Genomic DNA, 8,780 nt, shown 5'->3' on the forward strand with positions numbered 1-8,780 from the left:
GGTTTTTCACCTCTTYTTTAAGGTTATGCTGTATTTATAAAACTACAAAACTAATTTTTCTGAGCCTACCACCTGTGAAGTATTAGTAGCTGTCTCCTTGTGGGACAGTGCTCATCTCTCAATCATCTCTGTAAGGTTTTCAAGCCTTTGCCACCCTCCCATCTAAGTTGTTAATTCTCTCTGACATTTCCCTGCATTTTTCTTTCAGAGTAGAAAGAGACCATTGAAGAATATCGTGCTGAGTCTCAAGCGGTTCCCAAATTGATTCCTCAAGGCTCAGGCTGGTGAGAGGGCAGCACGACTCAGAGRCAGACCCCAGCAGAATTTGTGGAGGAACCTTTGAGCCAGCTGCATGCTGCTTGAAAAGMCTTTCTCCTTCAGACACATTCATGCCTCAAATCACTCACTACCAAATATAGAATGTATTCTTTGAAAGATTCTGCTTCCCCCACATGAGATATCTAAAACTGTTGGAAAAAGCAAAACTGAAAAATGCAATGATACCCCTTCCYGTATATGAGATGTAATTACATCAAAATGTCACCACAGGCTGACCTGGTGGCCATTCACTCACCCAGTGTGCAGATGAGATACGCTCAGGCTCCCTGGAGTGCCGAAGCATTCCCTTTCTGCTGCCTGTGTGCAGGCACACCTCGTTCCAGCAGTCTGTCTGCATCCCGGAATCGGTATTCAGCAGGACTCTGGTTAATAGGAGGAAGATATAAGAACCAAAACAAAGACGTACCATTCTCTTGTCCAGAGGTACTGGCTACAATCTCYGCTCCTGCTGCCATCTTACCAAGCCATTACAAAAATGGTCAGACACACCGTTTGGTCTCTGTCCCATAAGAAAATTGCCAGCTCCTGTTCCACCAGGGCTTCAGCCCCAGGCACCCAGTGCTCCCTCGGCCTGTGGCTGTTCTGCCCTGTTGCTCCATGGCTGTTCCTGCAATGCCAGCCCTGTGGAGCTGTGGGGCAAGGCAGCAGCAACACATGCCTTAAGCACACACACTCACAGAGAAGCCCAGAAAGAGCCCAGGGCAACACATGTGTTTGCATTTGAAGTGAAGTAATGATATTTAAAAACAAAACCAATTTGCATGGTTTACATAACATATCCTTTAATCAGGAAATTGAGTTCCCAGGAAAAGGTAAAGGATGAGTAGGAGAAGGATAAAGTCCCTCCTGCTACTTTTTAACCCCCTTCTTGCTGAATATGCTTCCTTTTTCCAACCCAGGAAGAAACTCACGTTCTAGGAGCAGTTCTTGCCTTAAAAAATGTTCTAGACTCCTTCACACAAACAAGAAGAAAATGTTTCTGATTCAGTGCTTACACTGAGTAGTTGTTTTAGTCCCAAAAACTGTGCCCAGTAGGATCAGGGCAGTGATTGTCTCCCTCTACTTGGCACTAGAGGGGCCACATCTCAAAATTCTGTGTTCAGCCTTGGGCCCCTCACCATGAGAAAGACAAATAGGTGCTGGAACATGTCCAGAAATAGGCAATGAAGATGCTGAAGGGTCTAGAAAATAGGTCCTTATAGGAGCAGCTGAGGGAAATGGGTGTGCTTGGCCTTGGAAAAAGGAAGGCTCAAGGGGGCCTCATTGCTCTGCACTACCTGAAAGAAAGCTGTAGCCAGGTGGGATTCAGCCTCTTCTCCCAAGTAACAAGCAATAGAACAAGAGGAAACAGCCTCTAAACCAAGGGAGGTTTAGATTGGATATTAGGAAAAATCTCTTAACTGAAAGGATTACCAAGCATAGAAATAGGCTGCCCAGAGAAGTGGTGGAGGTGCCGTGCCTGGAGGGATTTAAGAACAATGTAGATGTGAGGCTTAGGGACATGGTTTAGTGGTGGGTTAAAGGCTGGAGCTGATGATCTTAAAGAACTTTTTCMACCCAAATAATTCTGATTCTAAAAAAGGAGGAATAACTCCCTTCTTTTGYTTCTTTTTCACTTTTATCCAATCTCTAATCTACTTTCCCCGTGGCTGATCTTATCTCTGTGTTTTTCTCAAGTATCTTGTGAGAATACTCACTCCATCCATCATCTGTGCAGCTGACACACATTTGCTTCCATGCTGAAGTCCCAAATGAGCTGTTATGTAGCACAAAACAACCCGAAGTTGCAGTCACCTACCTCATGTGCCATCACTTCTTAGACCTCTCTCTCTTCAGGTGTGTCCTTGATAGGTGTTTTGAGCYGATCCAGGCTTCGCTGTGGGGCCCCGAGCCCCTCAAAGCTGGTGGCCCCAGCTGAGCTCATTTGCTCCTTCCCAGTAGTGCTGCCCAGGATACCATTACGGCACAACATTCACCAGGAAACAACAGCCTTGAGCAGATTCCCTCTGCTGCTGCAACACAAAGTGTGAAAAGCAAAATCACAAATAGCACTGTAATAGGGTATTCTGGATTTTGATACACATTTTCTTAAACATTCAGAGGGCTCAGCTCATCTCAACAGCTTTCAGTCAGCCCTTGCCTTGGTGTTTCTTTACCTTGTGGATAAAGACCAACCCCATACAAGCCAGTATTAGGCCCAAACCAAAGGCTGCACAAGCAAGTGGGCCCTTCCTCTTTTTGTGTAGTGTTTAACCATGGCATGAATTGAGCCATAAGGAAATGGCAGCCATTTACTGGAATTAGAACACTTAGAAAGAGATTGGGACAGTCACAATAAGAAGATGTAGCTTGTTCACTAGAAAAGCCCTTGCTTTGGGTGGTGTGCATCTGATGCAAAATAACACTGAAATGCTGCAGCACAGGGTGGTCAGGCTGCTTGGCTGAATGAAGAGAAAAATGGACAGGAGGAGAGAAAACAAACTGCCCCCACTCCTCAGGTCAGAGCACAAACAATCTGCCCGCTCTGTTGCTCCACCTGAGCACCTGAACATGGTCACACTTGACCTTCTGGGACATGACTACAAATACATCCCTTCGATGCTGGCCTGCTGATCATTCCTCTAGCAACATTTTGCACAATAATTTTGTGATCCTTTTATTATAAGGCTGATAGAAACAGTCTAAATCAGAAGACCTAGTGTTCTTCCACACTGACTTTGCATTCCTAGARGGTAGACCTAGTTAAGGCAAGTCTTACCCCCCCTGCAGGAACTGGAAGAAAACCCCACATACTCCTAGTTTATACCTTTGATCCATCAGCTTTACACATGGAGCACAGTGTGACTACCATGGAATTTTGCTGTGGGCTATTTTCCCCTCGTGCTGCCAGTGAGACCTCAGGAGGTATCGTGTGCATCTGTTCCAGATGCAGGACAACAGCTGGGGTTCAAGAAAATCAGAGGCAGAAGGGGCATCAAAACTATTTTCTGACTCATCATAAAAAAGCAATAGAGGAAAAAATATTTAAAATCCTCTCAAGATGTTTTAATATTAARCATTAAAAATTACACAGACTTGATACAATTCACTCATAAATAAACAGGAACTTTACAAGCAGCTGTTAGAATATTACASAGTTTGTAATAACGCTATTAACCCCCTCAAAAATATTTATGATCTTTCCCTCTAACCCAGGGGTATGCTAAAATGGAAAAAAATAACTCTGGTAACAAGAAGAAATTTGCACAAAATGGTCTTGCAACACTTCCCAAGCTGTGAATAATAGAAATGCACTGGAATCCTGCTTGTTCACAGACACCATTTCAGCAGCAAACATCAGGTTTAAATATCAGATCTCATCATAGGAGAGATACTCTGCAGCTCTTGTTGGTTATATGGCAGTGGGCATTTCCCACCTTGTTCTCAGAGAACTTGAAAGAAGTGAAGGAAACAACATACCACACTTCATTAATGAACTCAGTAGGAAGTTTATGAGCATTAACCAATACTAATATTCACATTACAGGGAGCAAAGAAGAGTAGGTGCTCCAAGCTGGGCAAGACTTAATGCTGAACACGATGCTGACAGATGAGCAGAAGGTAATCAATCCATTTCATTGAAAGAATCAGACCAAATTTGGGATTCTGGGGGTAGTCTGTGCAGGTCTTTGCAATGATCCAAGGATCTTGTAAGGATCCAAGTATCTCCCACGTGAACTGTGCCTTTTGGTGCTGATTTCTTAGCTCCAATACTGGATTAACCACTAGGGACTGCAAAAAAAATTGCCTCATTCTGCTGGAGTCTAGTCAGGCAGGACTACCGGAGTCACATCCAAGTGGCATGGCAGGGACAGGCACCTCAACAGGGCTGTGCCGTGGCCTCTGTCTCAGTGACCAACAGTGATCATCCTGTCATGTCTTCCTTATATCCCACCCCAGTTCTTTGCTTCACTTTCCTGACCTGGTATCTTTGCGTTCGCTTCATCTCAAGCTATTCTTGGAATTTATAGAARTTTTAATTTTCTTCCTTCAGCTTTGTTTCTTTTATTTTCTGATTTTCTCAGTATTTCCACCCAAAGTTACACGCTTCCTCCCGTCCTTTCAACTTGCACACTTGGAGCCAACAGCCACTCTGTGAACTCTGTTCTTATCCCTGTGCAACCAAGAAGAGGCATGGAGTAGAAATGGAAACAGGGAATGATGCTGACTGCACTGCAGCTGCTGTGCTGCCTCTGAGCAAGGAGTCTAGAGCCACCTACCTGSTCCATACCAACCACAATGACTTCAGCAACCCAAGTGTCTCAAGGCTGTGCCTCCTCCTGCCTGCCATTCGCACAGTGGAAGGCATATGGGAAAGAACTCACCCTCCAAAATAACATCAGTGGATCTGTCCTGAACCCTCTAAAATGCCAAACGACTGCAGTGCTTACAACAGTTCAGTGCAGAAAATACATGGCTCCCTGGGATAACTCACCACGGTGCCCAGCCTTTCTTTTCATGAATTCCAGTGAATCCTGGTGAGCYCAGCACTGCAGCCAACCCAAAGCACCGTTCCAGCTGGTGCTCTCCTGTGGTGACACTGCACTGAGTCCTGCCAGAAAAGCTCCTGTGTAAGGTCCCAGTTCCTCTGCCATGCTGGTGTGGAAGAAGTGGATTGCTGCCTTGGCTGGTGGCCTCCAAGTGCCCCTCAAAAACCCCAGATGATGAGATGAAGGGGAGATGAACGGGCCTTGAGAACTCCTGCATACACCTTCCTTGATGTGATTGGAGGGTCATAGACTTCAGAGAAAAACAGACCAGTTCCTCCTGTATACTCTTGAGTCAAAGCAGTCTTAGAAATTCTTTTAAGTGGCTGATRTCTTTCAAATACTCACATATTCAAAGAGTCACAGCAATGTTTTTTGTCTTGAAAAAGCTTAATTTCCTGAATCACATATCAAAATCCCACCCTATGAATCCCTTCTGTGCGACGGAACTCTCCTAGTTAAAATTCTACACAAGCATTTCCTCCCTGCTCCCTCAGGTACCATTCTCTCTATGTACACTACAATAACAATGGCGCCTTTACTAAAATTGAACACAATAACAAGGCCTTTGTAGAGGATAATTAACAGCCAGCAGTGAATCTTTGTGCTGATTCAATGGGATATGAATGAGTTATGAAAATTCTTCTTTGCTGGAGAGGTAATGGGATATTGTTACGTTTACATATGCTTTGCCTCTTGCATGATAGCATATTTATGGTGTTCATAGTTTGAAGTCAGAAATATGTACACAGATATTTTGCATTTGTATTCAGGCAGTTATGCCTCAACATGTTTGCCTCTCTTTCTGTCATTAACAAAATCCCCACTCCATCTGCATCTAATCCAAATTCCTCATGTCCATTCTGAGCAGGATGAGTAGACCTGAGCCTCTCCAGCTGTTCCTAGAGATACAAAGGTTCATTTCTGGAATTGAATTCCTATGGTCTTATGTAAACTATGTAGGTTAGTGCCCTTACACAGGATACTTCACAGGGTACTTGGGGGTAAATATAGTGACACWGCAGAGTTCCAAAATACATGAAGCCCCAAATTTCTGTGTGCTTTTCATTTCATGATAGAAAATGCTCCTGTTGTTCTTTCCTATTGGATAGCAAAGTATGTGGGAAAAGTAGCAACTCTCACTTGAAATAATGGATGTATATCCACAGAGTATACTCATGCATGTGTATACATTATGTAATACAGGAACACCTCTCAGCTCCAACACCAGAAAACAATTGTAGAATAACTGAAGTGAGAACATAATTTTTCTAAAGAAGAAATATTAATAATCATTGTTAAAAAGACAAAAGGAAGACCAYATGTCCAGAAAATATGTCTAGAAATAGGAAATAAAAATTTATAATAATCATTTTTTATAATAATTAGTAAAACAAAACAGCTCTCACCTGACTGCACATTGCAAGTGAACTGCATCACCAGAAAAAGAAAACAGCTCTCACCTGGCTGCATATTACAGGTGAACTGCATCACCAGGGCATGTCCAGATGCAGCTGCTTGAGTGCAATGGCCAGAYAGGGATGTGCCGAGCTTTCTCACTGCTGTTACTTGGGTTTGCATTGCTAAGCACACAAAAATGCTTGGGAACGGTGCCAGAAAAAGAGCCTTTTCCTTTGACCTTAGGCTTGGAAAACRGTTGGAAAAGCACTGACATGACGGCTGGCACATCAACAGGTGTRCCAGGCAGCTGGGCTGGTGCAGGAATCTTGGCCAGTAATGAGCCTCCCAGGGAATTTCCCATTCGGGTCAGGATTTGCCCAAACTGGAGAGATGATCACCCTTCACACCAGGACTCCTCTCAAGGCCTCACACAATTTCTGAAATTGCTGCTGAATAGGTGGGGCTCTTCTTCTCCTCTGCAACCTCAAAATCCCCTTTTAGTATAGCAAGTTACTCACACTGAAGGTGTGTTCCCAAAGCTGAGATCTTAAAAAAGGATGGGGAATAAATAAAAATATTGCGGCTGTTTGCTTCAGACAGCAGCCCTCTGAGGTGACCTCCAAAGGTGCCCCCAGAGYCTCTGACCTCCCCAGCCCTTGTATCATATTCTAAAAGAGTCTTGAATTCTTTTTTTTTAAACTAACAGGGATAGATGAGAAGTTTTACAGGATGGCTTGTTTATTTGTTTGTTTTCCTTTTGAAATGTAGGTCCTGTCTCTCCCACAAGGGGTTCTGGCTAGCTGGGCAACTAATGAAACAATAATATTGTCTGAGACAGGGAAGTCAAAGTCTGGAGAGGAAACTTTCTGTTGTTGGGGTTTTTTTGTTTTTAATCTGACTGCTTAGYATTCTTTCTTCCTGGCTGACGGAGTTTGGTCATCAACTGACATTTTAAAGAAAAGAAAAGCTTTTTGTAAAATATCCAAGAGCTCCATTCCTCCTAGCAAAGCCTCCACACTAACACACAGCAGCCAGCCCATAGAACGATGCTTCAGGCAAAACCAGCACTTAGTACCATGCGCTTTTTAGGGGTTAAATAAAGCAAAAAAGGGGATTTGTCTTTTAAGTGTATGTCCACTGCCTTTTTACCATCATACAAAAGAAAACAATAAAAAGAAAATAAGAATTTCTCTGTGAGTCACCTGTGGACAGGAGACATGAAGAGTAGGGGGATATTTAGTTCATTTGGAGGGATTTCTTCCATGCATTGCAACACATGTGCTCTATAGTCCTGCACCGTGGTATATATGAATGTGAACAGTTTGAACTGCTGGCCAGAAGGGCACTCGACAAGTGCGGCACTTGAAGTTATTCATTGCACAGACGAGTTTAAAACGAGTCTGATTCTGCACAGGTGCAAAARAGCCACTCTTTGTACAGGAGGGGGTTTTGACATTAAATTAGGTTCAATAGCTGATGATGGAGTTGCACATAATGAATTTGTAACTATGGGGAAGCAAAGCATCGCTCCTGACCCAGATAAAATGCGAAGAGCTTTGCTGCTGCCGGCGCAGGAGGAGCCCTGTCCGCCCAGCCCCGCAGCTCCAGCACCTTCCCCGGCTYCGGCAGCCTCGTCACAGCGACAAACACAAACACGGATTACTACACTGAACACGTCAGGCTAAGTCAATAGTTTAATAACCACTATTAAGGCTTTTCCAAATCCATTTAACAACTGTAAATTATTCCAAAATAAAATAGCCTCAGCCAATCAGCTGTATAGTCACTGACCCACAACTATGTGCTTATTTCTCAATTAAGCAAATGTCCACATGCTGGTTGGCTTCAGCTGCTTTTGTGGTTTTGTATGTTGCAAGTTTCAGTGCATAAATCCCGGTCCCGTGCCTGGGAGCCTCAGCTGTTTCCGACACAGGTACCGCAGCTTCTGGAGCCGAGGCTGCTGCTGGGATAAAGCTCCCAGTGCAGCCGTCCCCTGCCATTCCCTCTCGCATCCCAGCTAAAGCCATGCTGCCCGTCCCTGCCAGGGTGCGGGACCCCCCGAAGCCCCCGTGCTTACCTGCGCGAGGAGAAGTGTCCCCCACAGGCTGGAGCCAGCCCAAGATGGCTGGGACGAGCCGGGGCAGCTCCCCTGAGCCCCGGGAGCAGCATCCCGGCCCCAGTCGGGCTCCAGCGCTCCCCGGTGCTGGCGGGCACCACGGGCCAAGCTGGCAGCGGCAGCGCCGGGCTGGGCTGGGGCRGCGGCAGCGCCGTAATGAGCCCGTGGAACCGCTCAGGCGTTCAAAGCCTGAGGGCTGGAGGAGCCAATCAGCCCGTCGGGGGGAKCGGGGACAGCCCGGCAGGCACAGCAGGAATAATTGGAGGGAGYTCCTAATTAATTTGATAATAACCCTATCCTGTATTAACACACTCCACACGCAAAAATGGCTAAAAAGTGCCAATTAGCAGTGGAAGTGAAAGAAAGCACGTGGTGGGGATTCGGGGAACCTCGCAGCC

The 8,780-nt window shown here is 45.2% G+C and overlaps 1 long non-coding RNA gene across 1 annotated transcript; it reads right to left on the reverse strand.

Moving 5' to 3' along the window:
- Positions 1 to 568: 568 nt before the first annotated feature.
- LOC130572178 (uncharacterized) lies at positions 569 to 8,451 on the reverse strand. The gene is made up of 3 exons (XR_008965189.1): positions 8,344 to 8,451; positions 2,138 to 2,351; positions 569 to 701 (listed from the first exon to the last, which is right to left on the reverse strand). It is a non-coding gene; the product is annotated as an uncharacterized LOC130572178 (long non-coding RNA).
- Between the last annotated feature and the right edge of the window lie 329 nt (positions 8,452 to 8,780).

The sequence above is a fragment of the Malurus melanocephalus genome, unplaced genomic scaffold (genome assembly GCF_030028575.1).
Source record: "Malurus melanocephalus ecotype Western Australia unplaced genomic scaffold, MMel_1.1 scaffold_30, whole genome shotgun sequence".
NCBI lineage: Eukaryota > Metazoa > Chordata > Aves > Passeriformes > Maluridae > Malurus > Malurus melanocephalus.